Source organism: Bubalus kerabau, chromosome 22 (genome assembly GCF_029407905.1).
Source record: "Bubalus kerabau isolate K-KA32 ecotype Philippines breed swamp buffalo chromosome 22, PCC_UOA_SB_1v2, whole genome shotgun sequence".
Lineage (NCBI taxonomy): Eukaryota > Metazoa > Chordata > Mammalia > Artiodactyla > Bovidae > Bubalus > Bubalus kerabau.
Window position 1 is genome coordinate 13,723,438 of NC_073645.1, and position 21,520 is coordinate 13,744,957.

General features: G+C 43.6%; 1 pseudogene; it reads left to right on the forward strand.

Moving 5' to 3' along the window:
* Positions 1-1,292: 1,292 nt before the first annotated feature.
* Positions 1,293-17,222, forward strand: LOC129637092 (DNA fragmentation factor subunit alpha-like; annotated as a pseudogene).
* The last annotated feature ends 4,298 nt before the right edge of the window (positions 17,223-21,520 follow it).

The following is a 21,520-nucleotide window of genomic DNA, read 5'->3' on the forward strand; positions in this document are numbered from 1 at the left end:
AAAGGCTTTGGCATAGTCAATAAAGCAGAAATAGATGTTTTACTGGAACTCTCTTGCTTTTTACATGATCCAGCAGATATTGGCAATTTGATCTCTGGTTCCTCTGCCTTTTCTAAAACCAGCTTGAACATCAGGAAGTTCACGGTTCATGTATTGCTGAAGCCTGGCTTGGAGAATTTTGAGCATTACTTTACTAGCATGTGAGATGAATGCAGTTGTGCGGTAGTTTGAGCATTCTTTGGCATTGCCTTTCTTTGGGATTGGAATAAAAACCGATCTTTTCCAGTCCTGTGGCCACTGCTGAGTTTTCCAAATTTGCTGGCATATTGAGTGCAGCACTTTCACAGCATCATCTTTCAGGATTTGAAATTCCATCACCTCCACTAGCTTTGTTCGTAGTGATGCTTTCTAAGGCCCACTTGACTTCACATTCCAGGATGTCTGGCTCTAGGTCAGTGATCACACCATCGTGATTATCTGGGTCGTGAAGATCTTTTTTATACAGTTGTTCTGTGTATTCTTGCCACCTCTTCTTAATATCTTCTGCTTCTGTTAGGTCCATACCATTTCTGTCCTTTACTGAGCCCATCTTTGCATGAAATGTTCCCTTGCTATCTCTAATTTTCTTATTACAGGTCTGCATTTTAATATCCGATCTTTCAGCTAATCTTTGTCCTGTGAGTTTGGTTCTCATCTCCGCATAACTATTTTTGCTCTTTCTGAAGTGCCAAAGATCCTTCTAAAAAAGCAGCTGATCAGGTGTGTGGTGAAGTGTTACAAGTCCGGCTTCTGCGATGCCATCAAGATGATGCTTCTCCCTGTGCCCTCCTTCATCGGAGGAAACAGTCCCCCTCCTCGCATAATGGCAAAAGGTAATACATTTGATTTAAACATATGCCATGGGGGCACTGGGTTTGGGGTTCAAATTCCTCGAAGTTCCACGGATGAGGCTTCTTCTGGGTCCCACTATGGAGGTAGTACTGTCAAGGTAGAGTACTTGTGTTTTCTGTCTGGTGATGCTCACCTCGTGATCCTCTGTAACCCATCAATACAGGAGCTGTCAGAGCTGGAGTCTCTTCCGCGTCACTTGAAGGTGAATGCTGAGGGACGTGCTCACCGGCTTCAGAAGAGGGAGGCGCCTGGGCTCTGCAGCAGGAAGGTCCGCCTCGCCCTCGGGGGACTCGCCTCTTCTGTCTCCACCGCTTGTGAAGCGGACCTGCAGCCCCACTGTGTGACGTTGTTTTAGACGACCTGCTGTTACCTGCAGAAGAACAACCAGAAACTGTCCCGAAATGTCTCGAGTTGCTGTCAGCATCCTGGGCCTTCTCTGTGTCCACATCCTCCCGCTCAATGGCTCTCGCCTTGGTGCACCGTCTCCGGGGTGAAACCCTTCACTCTTCCTCCGAGCTCCTCGCGTTCTGCAGTTTGGTCACAGAGTCGAAGCTCTTCGCACCCTCAGTGGGCAACTTTTAAGTGAATTTGTCGTGGTCATAGTCTCTTCTGGCGCTTCAGCGCCTCCCGAGCTCTGCCGGGCTCCGTGGTCCGAGTCCCTGGAGCTGGGGCTCAAAGCGCGGCCGGCGGACCCGGGTGAGGCCGGAGGGCAGTAGACACTCGGCCGCTCGGCAGTCCCGCCCCTCGTGCCGTCTGAGCCGTTAAGGATGTTGATTTGTTACCAAACCGCCGGCTGGGAAGCCGGTCACGATTCAAACATCCATCAGAGATCATCCAGTTATTGAAGGATTTTATCATATTTTGGGCACCTACTTTTGCAATCTCTTAATATTTCATATTGGAGAAGGCAATGGCAACACACTCCAGTACTCTTGCCTGGAAAACCCCATGAACGGAAGAGCCTGGTAGGCTGCAGTCCATGGGATCGCGAAGAGTCGGACACGACTGAGCGACTTCACTTTCACTTTTCACATTCATGCATTGGAGAAGGAAATGGCAACCCACCCCAGTGTTCTTGCCTGGAGAATCCCAGGGACGGGGCAGCCTAGTGGGCTGCCGTCTATGGGGTTGCACAGAGTCGGACTCGACTGAAGTGACTTAGCAGAATATTTCATATTGGAAAGAAGGTGAATTTTTTAAATTTTCTTTACCAAAAATTGAGAAGTCCTAGTAATGAATCTGCAGGTCCAATTTGTGATGGCAAATGGATATGATTATAGAATCACCGAGGTCTTATGATGTAAGGACATGGGCTTAGACTTAGGAGCCAGAATTCTGGTCGGAAATCAAAAGGGGGCAGGGGTGGTCTTCTTCCCTCCAGGCAGCTGGCTGTGCTGTGGTCCTCTGCCCTGTCCCCTGACCCTCCCCCAGATCTGCCTTCCTCCTCCAAGTGCTCTTGGTAGCAGTTAGAGGTGGGGATGTGGTGCTTGCAGTTGGCGGGGACCCTGTGCTGCACCTGGGGGGTGGGCAAGGAGGGCTACTGTTGGTTAGACTGGCTGATGGCTGAGGCTTCAGGGTGATGGGGCAGCCCTCTGGCCTCAGATCTCTTATAACCGGGGAGCGATACTGGAACATTACCTCTTATTTCTGGCCTATCAGTGAGTCCTGGATCTCCAACTCCACGTGAAACTGTGGATGCCAAGAAGTCAGTCTGCCCAGTCCTTGTAGCTCCATGTAAAGCTTTAGTTCCTCATATCCAGGACCCACAATAATCCTCGGATCCTTCACAATCTGCTTTAAAGTGCCTCTCTAGTTGGGATGGAGAATGAAAAATTCCCCCAGCAGATTTTCTCATTCCATTGACAAGAATGGAATGTGATACGTTCTGCTCAGACCCTGCGTCCATAGCTCCTTGAGTTTCCATAATTCTAAAGGCAGGGAATCTCTTGCCAGTGTAGACAGGATGACTTCCTATGGTTCTTCCCTGAGAGTGTTCCAGGACAGCATGAGGGGGACCACCCCAGAAGGTGTCCGGTTTGTTGTAAAAGGTGAATTTGCTGCTGAAGCCAAAGTATGATGCTTGTGTTCACATCCAAGAGCAGGTTTTCTGCTTGTAAATCTCTGTGGACAGCACCCTCCTGGTGACCACACAGCACACACTACTGGTGGACTCTGCCTTCAGCCTCTCTGCTTTCCTACTGCCCTGAGCCACGGGTGCTCACACACCTCTCCCCACAAGCATCCTCTGAACAAGGCAGGGAGTTTCCTCCACCTCTGTCACTTCCAATATTTCACTATGTTGGGATGATCCAAGCCTTCATGATTCCTGCTTTGTGGCACAGTCAGCAGAGGCTGGAGAGTTGTGCCGAGATCAGTGATCTTTATGGCTGTCGCTTTCCCATCCAGGACGTGCTGGCCAGCTTCACTGGAGCCCAGTCTCCCTTACTGACAGTCTCGAGGGCCTGGGGGAAACCATGTGAATCTGAGTGTCTCCTCAGCATAGAAGGCTCAGAGGGCCCTTGGCATGGTGCACTCACTGCTGTGCTTGGAGTCAGTCCTAACATCATATTTGGCAAGAACTGGTGAGACACCTGGTCTAAATCAAAACAAATTCAGTTCAAAATTCACCCCATGAACTGGTCTTTATGATGAGTCAAAACACAGTGCCAGACAAGAATAAAATAAGAAAAATGGGAGGTCCAGTGGCTAAGACTCTGTTCCTAATGCAGGGGGCCCAGGTTCAATCTCTGGTCAGGGAACTAGATCCCACATGCTGCAACTAAGACTTGGTACAGCCAAATTTTTAAAAAATTAAAAAAGAAAAAAGAAAAATGGGAACAGAAGTAAAAGAATAAAGAAAAAAGAAAAAATGAGAAGAAGAAAAAAAAGAAACAGAAAAAAATGCCAAAGAAGAAACAGGGTACCTCTGGTCAAAGTCTCTCAGGTGACTGAGAAGCAGCTACCTGAGCCAGAGGACTGACAACCTAGGCCCAGTCAGGGACTTAGGTACGTGCTAGGAACTCCAATAGTTTCATTTGAGGTCATGGAAAGACATGGACCTATGAACAAGGCTGGGCATAACCCATTGTGGTTTTCTCACTGTTCCATTTCACAACCTCCTTATTCTTAAATAGTAAGGACCTCAGAGAGCTTTTTACCTGGGTTAAAGTGATAAGGTAATGACCTTATTAGAAACTGAAACTTTTAGGATGCTTCAGTGGCCTTTTCTAGTTTGGAAAGGTGTGATTATTTTTGGCTTTTGAAAGCTTCATAAAGGTCTACACTTAAAATATTCAATTTCCTTTAAATTCTGAATGACTGGGCTCAAAATAACATCACAACTTAACTGGCATTATGAAACACATGTGATACTGTATGAAGTGCATCAGACACAATAAAGAACATTGTTAGTATCTCTAAAGCCAAGGGGAAGTTAGCAGACATCATAGCTTAATTTCTTCTTCACAGATCTGCCCATTTCTTTGAAGTACATTTCTCTTTTCCCACAGTCCAACCTCAAGACTCTGCACTGGCTCCTACCTCTTCCTGAAACATTCTCGGAGAGCCCTATGGCTCCCTCCCCCACCTCATTTGCTCCAGTGTCTCTTTCTTAGACTCTGGTGACAGTAGGCGCATGAAACCAGTTACATTTGCTGAAAGCCTGTCATTGATGGAACTCATTGAAAGCAAGCCTATTTCACAAAGCCAGCGAAAAGAACTTGTAAGAGTCGTTGTAATTTAATGAAATTGATCAATACAAATAATTTACCTTGTATAGATGTGAGGTTTTGTAACTTGAGTTACAAAACCCCCAGGATTAGAACCCATGACGGACAGCATATACTTTCTTCTTTTTCCATCATAACCTTGTGGTCGTGTGGCCCTCCTCTGTCCCTTCTGTCTCTCTCAGCCATCTCAGACCTATTAGGCAGGAGTCCAGTATCTGGAAACATTTCGGCATGTCAGGCCTCCACTGACCCGGCAGCTGCTTGCAGAAGAGCAGCTGGGAATCCCGGGGATCAGCGACTCTCACCGGGTCACCATTAATTGTGAGGAAATGTTCTGGCTTTTCCATCAAGTGCTGTAGTTACCATGATCAAGGCGCCGTGCTAGGCAGAGGGGGGGACTCTACGTCTCCACACACCTTTAGGAGTGTTTGGGGAGAAAGAACACACACTGAAATTAGAAAGGAAGAGAGGGGCATCCCCGGTGAGCCAGTCTTTAATAATCCACCTTCCAATGCAGGGGATGCTGGCTCGATCCCTGGTCAGGGAACTAAGATCCCACATACCACAGGGCAACTAAGCCTGCATGCCACAACTAAGCCCTGATGAAGCCAAATAAATTAAAAAAAGAAAAAAAGGAGAGAAGAAAACAGAAGGACAATGTCAGGTAGTGTGTATGTTCTGATATCGTCTCGGTTGTTTACTTTTGCTTTTAGTGCTTGTGCTTCTGGTGTCATTTCCAAAAAAAATCATCAAGACAGATGTCCAGGAGGTTTTTCTGCAAGGAAAATTTTAAGAGACGCTGGAGGGGTCGAGGGCGCTGCCCGGTTTTCCCACTAGGGGGCGGGCTTGGTCACTAGTTGATTGCAGTGTTTTTCCACTTGTGCAGACACAAGCTCAGAATCCTTCCCAGCAAACCATTCTAGTCCTTTGCTACCAATTCATGGGATTTGATGTTCAAGATGAAATTTTCTGCTCATCTTGACTTAGCCATAATATACATTCTATTGAAGCCAGTTCTCTTACAATGCCTTTGATGGATGATTCAAGACTTCCCACATTTGCCTCCAACTTTTCTGTCTCTAAACAATGACATGCCATCAAATGGAATGCTTTCTGGTGCTCAATAAAGCCTTCACTGTTCTTGTATTACTGTGTAAATCTTTGGAAGTCTCCAGAATTGCTCCCATCTCAATAACATTCCAGCATCCTTCAGCCAGCGTTTAAGAGCTGCTTCTGCAGCAAAGTCTTCTAACTATTTAAGAAACCACGTCTGCCCCAATTTACCTAACTATCAATAAAAATGTGAAAAAAATCAGAGTTGACAGCTAATACATTTTTGACACCCAGGAAAGAGGTCTGCTAGGAAAAATATTGTACAGTGGGGAGCAGCAAGGAGCCTGCTAAGGAGAGGCTCAGGTCACAATTGTCAGGACTATATTGATCACTTGGTCAAAAGATTTAGCCAATGTATAGATGGAGATGGTATGTTTGGGATGTTCAATGACATTTTCCTGAGCTTTAGGTCATTTGTAGTAATAACAGAAATTTGAAGCAAAAGGAGGTAGAGTGGATAACTGCTGCTGTGCTGTGCTCAGGTGTGTTTGACTCTTGGCAACCCCATGGACTATAGCCAGCCAGGCTTCTCTGTCCATGGAATTTCACAGGCAAGAATACTGGAGTGGGCTGCCATTTACTTCTCTGGGGATCTGCCCAGCCCAGGGATCAAACCCATGTCCCATGAGTCTCCTGTGCTGGCAGGAAGATTCTTTACCACTGAGCCACATTAGGTGCCATTTCCTCAAGATGCTCTCTGACTCTGAAGAACATATTGGGCCACAGAGCAAGGACTACAGCTAGTGGACTCAGTATAGTCATCCACTTGCTTACGTAAACAAGTTTTACTGGAACATATATTGTCTATGACTGCCTTTGCACCTTAACAACAGAGTTAAGGAGTTGAGGCAGAGACTGTATTGCCCACAATGCTGAAAATATTTACCATCTGGCCCTTTTAAAAAGTTAGAAATCTCTCCTAGAGAACATTATTATAGCTGTGAATCCCATTTCTGGGATCCTTGAGACTCGCCATCTGGAAGAAACTGCTGATGGTGTGGTAGTAATCCCTGGACAAAATACAGGCACCCACTGAGGTATTTTTTGGCTATTTGAAATGTTTCAATGCTTCGCATGAGATATAATTTAAATAATAAGAATCTAAAATAGAGCAAGGGATTATCCCTGGTCTTGGACTCTACTGTAAGAATATTGCTTTGAATTGTCTTTGTTAGAGACAAGAGAATGAAAACCCAAATGAAAATGAGAAACTTATATATGGCTGTTGACATTGTCAGTCATTTGGGGATAATTAGAGAAGTAGACGTGACCTCAAGGGAAAGGACCATATTCATGGACATAGGATACATTCATGATACCTGAGTCCAGACAGCCTTTAGTGTTGATCCTCTTAGAAGGGGGGATGTTCAAGTCTCTGCTCTGCTCAGTCCTCAAAAGCAGCTCACAAATTACAAAGAGAGACCTCTGCATTGAACAGCTAAGAAACTAGAGCAGGTCATTGCCTATACTATCTTGATTAGGATATAAAAGAATTAAAAAAAATTTTTTTTATTGATGTCTGCCCCTTAGCATCCTAGACCTTGTATTCATTGACTTATCCAACAATACTGTTTATGCTACTGAAATCTGGCAAGATGAATATTTCCCCTGATCCTTGGACCATGACAAGAGACTATGGATAAGGGTGGGGACCAGGGCTCCCAGGAGGAACTGTCATTTCTGTGTCTGATGGAAGGTAGGTGACTTCGTTGAGGACAGACTCCCTTGGACTTTTCTTCGGAACCCACACAGATGCAGAATGACTGCATTTGTTGGCGCTGCTGCTGTTATCAGAAGAGGCGTCTGGTGCTACGATTGCTTTTCATCATCCCATTGCTCAACACTGACCTTTCTTTCCCTATATTTTGTTCCACTTCTTTTCTGAAGTTAAAAGAAACAAATGAGTTTCTTTTTCTTAGGTTTCTTATCACCTTCTCAGTCGCAGATCTTTTCAAAGATCCACAGATATTTTCAAACATTAGGTAAGCTGTCATTTTCACATTTCTGTGGAAATCACTCACAGGACCCACTCCTCTCTACACTGGTTGCTTTCCAGGTGGCTGCAAAGTAGCAGATATTTCTGTCCCTTCCCCTCCATCCAGGGTTCTCCCTCCACCTCCCTTTTTCTATTTTTTTTTTTTTGTTTGTTTCAGGTTTTAAAAAATATTTATTTGACTGCATCAAATATTTAAATATTTAAAATATTTATTTATTTATACTTATTTATTTAGTTGTGTCATATGGGATCTTTCTTTGTGGCACATTAACTCTCTAGTTGCAATGCCCAGCCTTAGTTGCCCCAGAGCATGCAGGATCTTAGTTCCCCGACCAGGGATCAAACCCACATCCTCTGCATTGTAGGGTGGATTCTTATTGTATGGACATTCTCTCACACTGGGTCCTGTGTCTCCTAAATTCTATTTTTTATTCACTTGGGTTTACTCGTAATTTTGATGGGACAATTCCTCTCAGCTTCCTGAAGAACAGGGCATGGAAAGGAAATTTTTATTTACATGTATAAAAGTATATTTTTTCCTCATATTTAAATAATTATTTGGCTATGTTTAAAATTCTAAGTTAGAAACTATTTTCCCACAGTATTTCTGAAGGCATTTCTCCACTGTCTTCTAGCTTTTAGTAGTTGTTGAGAGGTCCAATAACATGTGGATACTTGCTTACATTAATCCTTTTTCCCCTAGAACTTGTAGAATTCTCCTTGTCACCAGTATGTTCTAAAAGTTTACAATCATGTAATTGGGAAGGATTTATTTTTATCCATTTGGAAACATACCGCTCAGCTCAGGGAAATTTTATTGGATTTTTCTTGAAAAATTTTTCTTCCTTTCATTTTCTTTGTCCTCTCTTCCTAGCACTCTTTTTGGTTAGACGATGGTCCTCATAGTCTGATTCTCTAATTTTAAAATTTTATATATGCTATTTTCCTTTTTTAATCTGTTTTTCTATTTGAAAGAAATTTTTTCTGTTTTGTTCTAATCTTTCTTTTGAGTTTTTCCACTCAATTGTTGCTTTAATTTCCAAGAGTCCCTCCAAGTTCTTTAAATGTTCGACTTCTTTCATAGCATTTTATTTTATTTTATGGATGCAATGTCTTCTCCAATATCTGAATTTACTGATGGTAGTTTGTTGTTGCTGCCTTAAGTCTTCTCCCTTCAAATCGCTTGTGTTTGGCCACTGTCCTCTGTATTTGAGGCTTTCTTAAACTATCTGGGGATCCTTTGATTCCAATTCAGAATTAAGAGTGGAACACTAACTGGCCAGAAGCCTGTGTGTGGGCTAGATGACTGGGCTTCCTTTTCAGGTGATCTCACTGTGCCATTTTACTGAGGTCATGCTGAGACCATGATCTTTAGGCTTTTTCCCTGGACTTCCCTGATTTCCTTCATCGGTCCAGTTCAGTCACTCAGTTGTGTCCGAGTCTTTGCAAGCCCATGGGCTGCAGCACACCAGGCTTCCCTGTCCATCACCAACTCCCGGAGCCTGCTCAAACTCATGTCCATCGAGTCGGTGATGCCATCCAACCATCTCAACCTCCACAACTGTCTTCTACTCTCTTGCCTGGAGGGAATAAGTCTGGGTGCAGCATCTGACTCGGGAAGAAGATATGGTCTCAAAATTCGATATACAAACATAAATTTAGCACTCTTGTTTTCAGTATAGTATCCCAGAGTTTCAACTGTGCCTGTAGCCCCAATCCAGGCCCCTTCATTTTATCTTCTATCTAAAATAAACCTACCATCTTCTACATAAACTGGGGAGTGGGAGTTGCAAAGACTAGAGGGAGAGTCTTTAGGTATAGAGTCTTCTTAAACTTTTCATCAGTCCTCCTAGTCTTAGCTTCAGTTCATCCCTACATACACATACACATTCGATTGATTGAAATGGCAGTGTATTTTCTTTGTAATATTATGTAAGCAACTAGCTCTTTGAGTTTCACATCTGAAAATGGGGATACTGACCACCTACCTCCTGAGGCTGCTGTGAATATGTGTATGGCCTCATTTGATTAACATAACTTATTGTTACCCATAGAGATAACAATACTAATAAATAGCCTTTTCAGATGCTTTCTATGTGCCAGGCAATGTTACAGGCACTTTTTATGTATCTCACCACACCCTCACAAAAAAGATGAGAAATCTAAGCTCAGAAAGGCTAAACAACTTGCACAAGATCACAAAAAGAATACTGTAATTTCATCTGCCAATTAGTTCTCAGGTTCTGAGTCCTGATTTTTAAAGTTTCCTTCCTTTTTCTAAGTCAGATTCCTGGCAAGAAACTGACTAACTCAAGCTGAGTCATTGAAGAAAGCTGAATAAGGAAGTCCCTTGAGAGTCCCTTGGATGGCAAGGAGATCCAACCAGTCCATCCTAAAGGAAATCAGTCCTGAATATTCATTGCAAGGATGGACTCTGAAGCTGAAACCCCAATACTTTGGCCACCTGATGCAAAGAACTGACTCATTGGAAAAGACCCTGATGCTGGGAATGATTGAAAGCAGGAGGAGAAGGGACGACAGAGGAAGAGATGGTTGGATGGCATCACCAACTCAATGGACATGAGTTTGAGTAAGTTCCAGGAGTGGGTGATGGACAGGGAAGCCTGGCATGCTGCAGTCCATGGAGTCACAATTCTGCTTTATTGACTATGCCAAAGCCTTTGACTGTGTGGATCACAATAAACTGTGGAAAATTCTGAAAGAGATGGGAATACCAGACCACCTCACCTGCCTCTTGAGAAACCTGTACATAGGTCAGGAAGCAACAGTTAGAACTGGACATGAAACAACAGACTGGTTCCAAATAGGAAAAGGAATACGTCAAGGCTGTATATTGTCACCCTGCTTATTTAACTTCTATGCAGAGTACATCATGAGAAACTCTGGGCTGAAAGAACACAGGCTGGAATCAAGATTGCCAGGAGAACTATCAATAACCTCAGATATGCAGATGACACCACCCTTATGGCAGAAAGTGAAGAGGAACTAAAAAGCTTCTTGAGGAAAGTGAAAGAGGCAAGTGAAAACGTTGGCTTAAAGCTCAACGTTCAGAAAACTAAGATCATGCCATCTGGTCCCATCACTTCATGGGAAATAGATGGGGACAGTGGAAACAGTGTCAGACTTTATTTTTGGGGCTCCAAAATCACTACAGATGGTGACTGCAGCCATGAAATTAAAAGACACTTACTCCTTGGAAGGAAAGTCATGACCAACCTAGATAGCATATTCAAAAGCAGAGACATTATTTTGCCAACAAAGGTCCATCTAGTCAAGGCTATGGTTTTTCCAGTAGTCATGTATGGATGTGAGAGTTGGACTGTGAAGAAAGCTGAGCACCAAAGAATTGATGCTTTTGAACTGTGGTGTTGGAAAAGACTCTTGAGAGTCCCTTGGACTGCAAGGAGATCCAACCAGTCCATTCTAAAGGAGATCAGTCCTGGGTGTTCTTGCAAGGACTGATGCTGAAGCTGAAACTCCATAATACTTCGGCCACCTGACTCATTGGAAAAGACTCTGATGCTGGGAGGGATTGAGGGCAGGAGGAGAAGGGGACGACAGAGGATGAGATGGCTGGATGGCATCACCGACTTGATGGACATGAGTTTGAGTGAACTCCGGGAGTTGGTGATAGACAGGGAGGCCTGGCATGCTGCGATTCCTGGGGTCGCAAAGAGTCGGCCAGGACTGAGTGACTGAACTGAACTGAACTGAGCCACTGAACTGAATAAGGAAGTGGGTTGGATTTAGAGATAAGAAGAGGTGATATAATACCCTGGGGCTACTAACAAACTAAGCCCCAGAGGGTCAAGAAAAAAGAAGTTATAGCAGCGTAAAGAAATAGAAGAAAACAATAGAATGGAGAAGACTAGAGATTTCTTCAAGAAAATTAAAGATGCCAAGAGAACATTTCATACAAAAATGGCTCAATAGAGGACAGAAATGGTTTGGACCTAACAAAAGCAGAAGATATTAAGAGGTGGCAAGAATACACAGAAGAACTGTACAAAAAAGACCTTTACAACTCAGATAATCATGAAGGTGTGATCACTCACCTAGAGCCAGACATCCTGGAATGTGATGTCAAGTGGACCTTAAGAAGCATCACTACAAACAAAGCTAGTAGAGGTGATGGAATTCCAGTTGAGCTATATCAAATCCTAAAAGATGATGCTGTGAAAGTGCTGCACTCAATATGCCAGCAAATTTGGAAAACTCAGCAGTGGCCACAGGACTGGAAAAGATCAGTTTTCATTCCAGTCCCAAAGAAAGGCAATGCCAAAGAAGGCTCAAACTACCGCACAATTGCACTCATCTCACACGCTAGTAAAGTAATGCTCAAAATTCTACAAGCCAGGCTTCAACAATACGTGAACTGTGAACTTTCAGATGTTCAAGCTGGTTTTAGAAAAGGCAGAGGAACCAGAGATCAGATTGCCAACATCTGCTGGATCATGGAAAAAGCAAGAGAGTTCCAGAAAAACATCTATTTCTGCTTTATTGACTAAGCCAAAGCCTTTGACTGTGTGGATCACAATAAACTGTTGGAAATTCTTAAAGAGATGGGAATACCAGACCACCTGACCTGCCTCTTGAGAAACCTATATGCAGGTCAGGAAGCAACAGTTAGAACTGGACATGGAACAACAGACTGGTTCCAAATAGGAAAAGGGGTACGTCAAGGCTGTATATTGTCACCCTGCTGATTTAACTTATGTGCAGAGTACATCATGAGAAACGCTGGGCTGGATGAAGCACAAGCTGGAATCAAGATTGCCAGAAGAAATATCAATAACCTCAGATATGCAGATGACACCACCCTTATGGCAGAAAGTGAAAAAGCACTAAAGAGCCTCTTGATGAAAGTGAAAGAGGAGAGTGAAAAAGTTGGCTTAAAGCTTGACATTCAGAAAACTAAGATCATGGCATCCAATCCCATCACTTCATGGCAGATAGATGGAGAAACAGTGGAAACAGTGGCAGCCTTTATTTTGGGGGGCTCCAAAATCATTACAGATGGTGACTGCAGTCATGAAATTAAAAGACACTTACTCCTTGGGAGAAAAGTTATGACCAACCTAGATAGCATACTAAAAAGCATAGACATTACTTTACCAACAAAGGTCCATCTAGTCAAGGCTATTGTTTTTCCAGTAGTCATGTATGGATGTGAGAGTTGGACTATGAAGAAAGCTGAGTGCTAAAGAATTGATGCTTTTGAACTGTGGTGGTGGAGAAGATTCTCGAGAGTTCCTTGGGCTGTAAGGAGATCCAACCAGTCCATTATAAAGGAGATCAGTCCTGGGTGTTCTTTTGAAGGAATGATGCTAAAGCTGAAACTCCAGTACTTTGGCCACCTCATGTGAAGAGCTGACTCTTTGAAAAGACCCTCATGCTGGGAAAGATTGAAGTTGGGAGGAGAAGGGGATGACAGAGGATGAAATGGTTGGATGGTATCACTGACTTAATGGGCATCAGTTTGAGTAAACTCTGGGAGTTGGTGATGGACAGAGAGGCCTGGCATGCTGCAGTCCATGGGTTTGCAAAGAGTCGGACACAACTGAGTGACTGAACTGAACTGAAAAAGGGAATTGTAAACAAACCAACTGATGGCATCTGTGGGCTTCAGGAGAGGAAAGTTCTGCAGTGCGGAAGCCCCAGAAGTAAATACTCAGGGATACCATTCCCTCTCTCTGAGATCTGGTTATGTCTCCCTTTGGCCAAACCCCTTGGGAAGCCAGAGACCATAGAGCTCCTTGTCTGATGGTGACAGTCAGGTGGAGAAGGATGCAGAGTGGAGCTGTAGGGGCAAGTAGAAACTATCATGTCCCAATTCCGTGGACTCATAAGACCTACATTACTTAGTTTTCAGAAATGCATGCTCAAAAGCAAAAACTTAAAGGTGGAGGATAAAAACACAGAGAAGTAAATAAAGATGAAAAATATCTTCATCAAATACTTTCATCAAAGTATTTCACCAAAAGTATATTTTAGTGTCAAGTGAAAGTCACTCACTCATGTCCGACCCTTTGTGACCCTATGTCCATGGAATTCTCCAGGCCAGAATACTGGAGTGGGTAAGCCGTTCTCTTCTCCAGGGGATCTTCCCAACCCAGAGATTGAACTCAGGCCTCCAGCACTGCAGGCAGATTATCAGCTGAGCCACCAGGGAACATTTTGGTGTAGACCTTCCCTTAGAAGCAGACTTAGAGAATCACCCTCATGTATCACTACCAAATCTTCTGCCTGTGTAAATCTGTGCCTTCAGGCTGCCTTCCCTTCCATAATTTGGATGAATTATTCCTAGTATTTTTTTTTTTAAGTCAAGCATCATAATTTTGTTCTAGTACACGTCCCATTTTACCTACTTAAAACTCCTCTTCAGCAATTATCAGCTCTTTGGTATCCCAGTTTTCCATCTCTCTGATCAGCACATATACATTCATTAAGTGAAGTGAAAGTGAAGTCAGTCAGTCATGTCGGACTCTTTGCAACCCCATGGACTGTAGCCTACCAGGCTCCTCTGTTCATGGGATTTTCCAGGCAATAGTACTGGAGTGGATTGCCATTTCCTTCTCCAGGGGATCTTCCCAACCCAGGGCTTGAACCTGGGTCTCCCGCATTGTAGACAGACGCTTTACTGTCTGAGCCACCAGGGAAGTCCATTACATTCATATCACCCAATTCAAAAGCAATATCGCCTCAGTCCTCTCCAGTTTTACCCACCCAAGTTTCTGCTTTTACAGTGAAATTTAGAATTTTCTCCTTACTTCTTGTTTTCTTGTTTACTCATTCCAAACAAGCATTTGCTTCATCACTGTTGATTCACACACAAAGTTACCAGTGACCAACATGTTGCCACTTTTCTGTCCTTGTTGTGGTTCTTTCTCAAGAACTAATTCTACAACTTCCTCTTTGGAACTCCTGTTTTTAAACTGGTTCTTACAGCAGCATCACCTTCTGGTTTTCTTCCCTCCTCATTGGCCACTCCTTACCTCTTCTGCAGTTTTTCATCCTCTATCCAACTTCTCTGACTGTCACTGTGTACCAAGTCTTCATCTGGGCCAGCCCTCTCCTCTACCTCTAGTCTTTCTATAGGTAATGGCTTGCAGACCCAAGGCTTTCAGAACTACCTACATGCTCAGGAATTCCAGATTTATCACTCCAGCCTGGACCTTTGAAGTCCTGACTCAAATATCTAGCTATTGCCTTATTAGTTCCACTTGGATATCTACTAGGCATCTCAATTTGATGATCTCAAAACAGAACTCTTAAATCTACTCCCAAAGTCTACTATTCTCCCATAAATCTGCTATTCCTGTTGTCTTCATCTCAAAGTTATCAGGGTCTATCAAGTTGCCCAGGTCAAAAACTCACTATAATCCCAATTTCTCTTTTTACCTTATACCATATACCATCAGTTTAGTTCAGCTCAGTCACTCAGTCATGTCAGGGTGACAATATACAGCCTTGACATACTCCTTTTCCTATTTGGAACCAGTCTGTTGTTCCATGTCCAGTTCTAACTGTTGCTTCCTGACCTGCATACGGATTTCTTAAGAGGCAGGTCAGCTGGTCTGGTATTCCCATCTCTTTCAGAATTTCCAACAGTTTATTGTGATCCACACAGTCAAAGGCTTTGGCATAGTCAATAAAGCAGAAATAGATGTTTTTCTGGAACTCTCTTGCTTTTTCCATGATCCAGCAGATGTTGGCAATCTGATCTCTGGTTCCTCTGCCTTTTCTAAAACCAGCTTGAACATCTGAAAGTTCATAGTTCACGTATTGTTGAAGCCTGGCTTGGAGAATTTTGAGCGTTATTTACTAGCGTGTGACATGAGTGCAATTGTGCAGTAGTTTGAGCATACTTTGGCATTGCCTTTCTTTGGGATTGGAATGGAAACTGACCTTTTCCAGTCCTGTGGCCACTGCTGAGTTTTCCAAATTTGCTGGCATATTGAGTGCAGCACTTTCACAGCATCATCTTTCAGGATTTGAAAGAGCTCCACTGGAATTCCATCACCTCCACTAGCTTTGATCATAGTGATGCTTCCTAAGGGCCACTTGACTTCACATTCCAGGATGTCTGGCTCTAGGTGAGTGATCAAACAATCCTGATTATCTGGTATTACCCTATAACATAGGGAACTATATTCAGTATCTTGCAATAACCTATTAATAAAAAATAATATGACATACATACATATATATATAACTGAATCACTTTGCTGTATACCTGGAACTAACACAATATTAATTAACCCCAAAAAATGTGGGCTTTCAAGCTAGACTGCCTAGATTCAAATTCTACCTCTACCAGTTAATAAACTATATGACCTTGAACAAGTTATTTAATGCCCCATCTGCAGATAGTAGCTCCTTCCCTACAGAGTTGTGAGGATTACATGAATTAATACAAGTGAAGTCCCTAGGCCAGTACCTGGCATATAATTAGTGGTCAATAGGTGTTAACTCTTATTTTCATTATCTATCTTCTTTCTCAAAGTTCTATTATATTTTACATTCAGTAGAACACATGATATCCTGCATTTGTCTTAGTCATGGACTTTGACCATTTCCTCACACCAGTTAATGCACTTCTGCATGTGTAATAAATATTCTTGAAACGCCACCTGCCTTGGTGTGAAGAAGGTACACTGTGAAACTTTAGGAGGTGAAAGAATTCAAAATCAGTGTAAAATAAATTAGATTTGAGTATAACATTAAAAATCCAGGCTCTTTAAAGCAGTGTCTGCTGCGCTGCAACAATAGCCAGGAACAGCATGGTGTGGCGGCTTCTTGCCTCGAGCAGCTGAGGAACAAGGCTTGTGACATTCTGGCCATTGATAAGTCCCTGGCACCAGTCACCCTGCCTGGCAGACGATGTCACTATAGCGGATGACAATGATTACTTCCTGTGTCTTCCTACCAATACTAAGTTTGTGGCTTGGCTGGGAATGAGAAGTGGACACACAATTCAGATGGAGGTACAGCTTGGATTACCCAAGAATCCTTCAACAGAGGTGAAACAGACAGCAGGGCAGGGTTGAAGTGGAAGAACGTGGCCAGGCAGCTGAAGGAAGACCTATCCAGCATCATCCTGCCGTCTGAGGAGGAGCTCCAGATGCTCATTAATGTTCTGTGTTTGGAGCTGGCTCAGGAACTCGGCCAAAGTCATGTGGCCGTCCAGGGGCTCCAGTAGGTGCTTGACCAGAAAGAGGAAGCCCGTCAGTCCAGGCAACTCCTGGGACTTTACCTCTGGGCTTTGGAGAAGGAAGGTAGCATCTTATTGAAGCAGCAAGAGTCCAGAGCTGACCTCAGGGACAAGAGGGACACTGTTGACACGACTGTTAGAGAGCTCCTCCAAAGTTACACCTGCGAGCCAGATCCTCTTGGTGCTAAAGGAGAAACCTGCCCCAGAGCTGAGTTTGTCTAGTGAGGATGTGGAGGTGGGCGAGCACCAGGGACCCTGACCTTTGCAGGGAGACACTTGTACCGGGTTTTTTTCACCTCTGCAGACCCTGAATCATAGCTGCCAATTTGCCTATTATTACATGCAAAACTTCCCTTGTAGCTGAGTTGGTCAAGAATCTGCCTACAATGCAGGATATCCGGGTTCAATTCCTGGGTTAAAAAGATCCCCTGGAGAAGGAAATGGCAATCCACTCCAATATTCTTGCCTGGAGAATCCCATGAACTGTAGTCTGTCAGGCTTCTCTGTCCATGGGGTCGCAAGAGCTGGACATGACTTAGCAACTAAGCCACCACCGTAACATTAAAAATAAAGATCATTATTTGGGCACAGAGTGAATTTGTGAGCTATTCCTCTTTACTGATAAATATGCTTGTCTCCCTTGGATGGTCACTTGACAAAGCAAATTCTTTTCTCTCCCCCTTTGCTTCCCCTCTTCCTGACTCTGTCGATATGAGTTTGTCTTCCTTTCTCTCTCTTTCTCTCTCTTGTCCCCAGACTGATATGCATGCATTTAGAAAGACTAATGGAAAGAATTCAATCAAATTTAGGAATGAATCAAATCTTGGTGAATAAAATGGTCTCTCGCACATGGATTGATCTGGGAAGGACTGCTGAGCTAATTTTTAGCCACTGTTGTCTGGAATGAATGCCAGCTCCCTAATTAGTACAAGAATTTATCCTTCTCCCACGTCTTGTCTGTCGGTAATATCTTTTTTTTTTAATTTTTTTTATTTTTAAACTTTACATAATTGTATTAGTTTTGCCAAATATCAAAATGAATCTGCCACAGGTATACATGTGTTCCCCACCCTGAACCCCCCTCCCTCCTCCCTCCCCACACCATCCCTCTGGGTCGTCCCAGTGCACTAGCCCCAAGCATCCAGTATCGTGCATCGAACCTGGACTGGCAACTCGTTTCATACATGATATTTTACATGTTTCAATGCCATTCTCCCAAATCTTCCCACCCTCTCCCTCTCCCACAGAGTCCATAAGACTGTTCTATACATCAGTGTCTCTTTTGCTGTCTCGTACACAGGGTTATTGTTACCATCTTTCTAAATTCCATATATATGCGTTAGTATACTGTATTGGTGTTTTTCTTTCTGGCTTACTTCACTCTGTATAATAGGTTCCAGTTTCATCCACCTCATTAGAACTGATTCAAATGTATTCTTTTTAATGGCTGAGTAGTACTGCATTGTGTATATGTACCACAGCTTTCTTATCCATTCATCTGCTGATGGACATCTAGGTTGCTTCCATGTCCTGGCTATTATAAACAGTGCTGCGATGAACATTGGGGTACACGTGTCTCTTTCCCTTCTGGTTTCCTCAGTGTGTATGCCCAGCAGTGGGATTGCTGGATCATAAGGTGGTTCTATTTCCAGTTTTTTAAGGAATCTCCACACTGTTCTCCATAGTGGCTGTACTAGTTTGCATTCCCACCAACAGTGTAAGAGGGTTCCCTTTTCTCCACACCCTCTCCAGCATTTATTGCTTGTAGACTTTTGGATCGCAGCCATTCTGACTGGTGTGAAATGGTACCTCATAGTGGTTTTGATTTGCATTTCTCTGATAATGAGTGATGTTGAGCATCTTTTCATGTGTTTGTTAGCCATCTGTATGTCTTATTTGGAGAAATGTCTATTTAGTTCTTTGGCCCATTTTTTGATTGGGTCATTTATTTTTCTGGAGTTGAGCTGTAGGAGTTGCTTGTATATTTTTGAGATTAGTTGTTTGTCAGTTGCTTCATTTGCTATTATTTTCTCCCATTCTGAAGGCTGTCTTTTCACCTTGCTAATAGTTTCCTTTGATGTGCAGAAGCTTTTAAGGTTAATTAGGTCCCATTTGTTTATTTTTGCTTTTATTTCCAATATTCTGGGAGGTGGGTCATAGAGGATCCTGCTGTGATGTATGTCAGAGAGTGTTTTGCCTATGTTCTCCTCTAGGAGTTTTATAGTTTCTGGTCTTGTCGGTAACATCTTAACACTGTCTCCTCCAAGACAAGTTGAAACAGCCTGCAAAAGAAACCACAAGGTTCATGGTTCATCTTACTACTGTGTGAAGGTAGATGAAAGACTATAAATCTTCTAAGAAGTGGCCCAATGCCTACGCCTTAAACCTGTTACTTTGTACATCTGCTTACTCACATTCCTAGATGTTCACTTTCCTTAGCTACTGTGAAATCAACACACATTCCGTAGAAAATATCTTTCTACAACTGAAATGCCATTTTACCTGGAATGTACGTGGTGAAGAAAGCTCCTTAGATGATTTAGAAGACAGAGGATATAATCAGGTAGAGTTTCTAAACACAGAATTCAAAGCAGTCACATACAATCTGTTTGCCTATATTAAACACTGCAGAGGCCAATACCAGGTGGCTCTGGAATACTTAGAACAAGCAGAGGAGTTTATCATGCACAGACAGGATCACCAAGGCAAAATTGGACATCTGGTCACCTGGGGAAGCTATGCCTGGGTCTGCTATCACCTGGGCAGGCTTCTAGAAGCACACACTTACATCTGTGCACACGTGCATGGTAAGTCACTTCAGTTGTGTCTGACTCTTTGTGACCCTATGGACTGTAGCACACCAGGCTCCTCTGTCCAAGGGATTCTCCAGGCAAGAATACTGGAGACACTTACATCCACAGGGTGGGAAATCTTTGCAAGAAGTGTACAAATTCCTATAGAATTGAATGCCCTGAGATTGACTGTGAAGAGGGAAGGACACTTCTAAAATGGGGAGAAAAGTACTATGAACAGGCTATGCAGTGTTTTGAGAGGCTCTGGAAAAGAAACCCACCAGCCCAGAATTCTCCCTGGGACTGCCCACACACTCTACTGTCTGCATGACAAAGCACCAACAGAGAACACCATTCATCTTCTGAGGCAGGCCACCAAGTCGGAGCCAGATAACGGGCACATTAACATTCTCCTGGCTCTGACTCTTCAACCGATCAAGAAAGAAGCAGAAGGAGACAAGCTAGTAGATGAAAACACCAAGTCCAACAGATGTACTCTGCGGTGCAGCCAAATATTACTGAAATAAAGGTACTCTGGACACAGTTATAGAATCATTGATACCTAAAAAGGCTTTAGAATCAGTGCCAAACAACATTGACTAACATCCCGAGGTTGGATGCTGTCTACAGAGCAAAAATCAGATGAATACAGAAACCAAATAAATGTTCAACGAATAAGGATGGAGAACTACAGGAAATTATGAAAGGCGCTGTTCAGTTGAATATTAACCCCCCTGTACCTGTTCAGACCTTGCCTGCCTCTACACATCAGATCGGTATGGTGAGGCAGAGTATTGCTTCTAGAAAGAATCCAGTAAGGATCTCTCTCCAGTGGAGAGACAAGTGCTCAGCTGCACTATGACCACTCTCAGAGGCCAGCAGATGTGCAAAGACCACACCACCTGCCATTACCCAGAGGGCTACACCACTACAGCAAGTTAAAACTGAGAAGGAAAAACCGATCCTAGACCTAAGAAGAATTGCCAGACTCTGAAAATGTCTCAGACATTGTGGTTGGCGAGTCTCCAGATTCCTTCCTGAAGTGACTAGGAAAGGCCACCCAAGAGCTGATGGCCGTTGGCCCATCCAGCCTCCAACCCTGGCAGATTTGTCCCCTCCTCGTCTCTGGCTGAGAAGGGCAGTAAGGAAATGGTAGAGGGTGCAGGTGGGCCCACGACTCAGAAAAGCAGGAAGCCCTAGAGAGGCCATAAGCAGGCCTCTGGGCTTCAGAGAGAGAGTGGGGAGAGGAAGAGAGGCCTGGTGTGGTGGTCACGAAGGGGAGGTTAATGGGGGAGAGAGAGAATCTGAAACCTCACAGGAGTGTGGCTGAAAGGTGGGGCATTTCATTTTGCTGTTGCTTTTTCCTGCTTCTGAAAATTCTCTCATCCAAATCTGGAAATTCAGAATCACATTTCCTCTGCTATATAGATATTTGGGGGGCTTCTCTGGTGGCTCAGAAGATAGAAAATCTGCCTGCAATGTGGGAGACCCAGGTTCAATCCCTGGGTCTTGAAGATCCCATGGAGAAGGGAATAGCAACCCATCCCAGCACTCTTTCCTGGAGAATTCCATGAACAGAGGAGCCTGGCTGGCTATAGTTCATAGGGGTACAAAGAGTTGGACATGACTGAGCAAGTAACACTTTCACTTTCACAGATATTTTGAACAAATGCTGCTTTGAGGGAAAGGACTTGCTTTGGGACTATATGATCCTGGCTTATTCTCAGTTTGCGTCGTCCAGATTTCCCAGCTCTCACTCACCCAG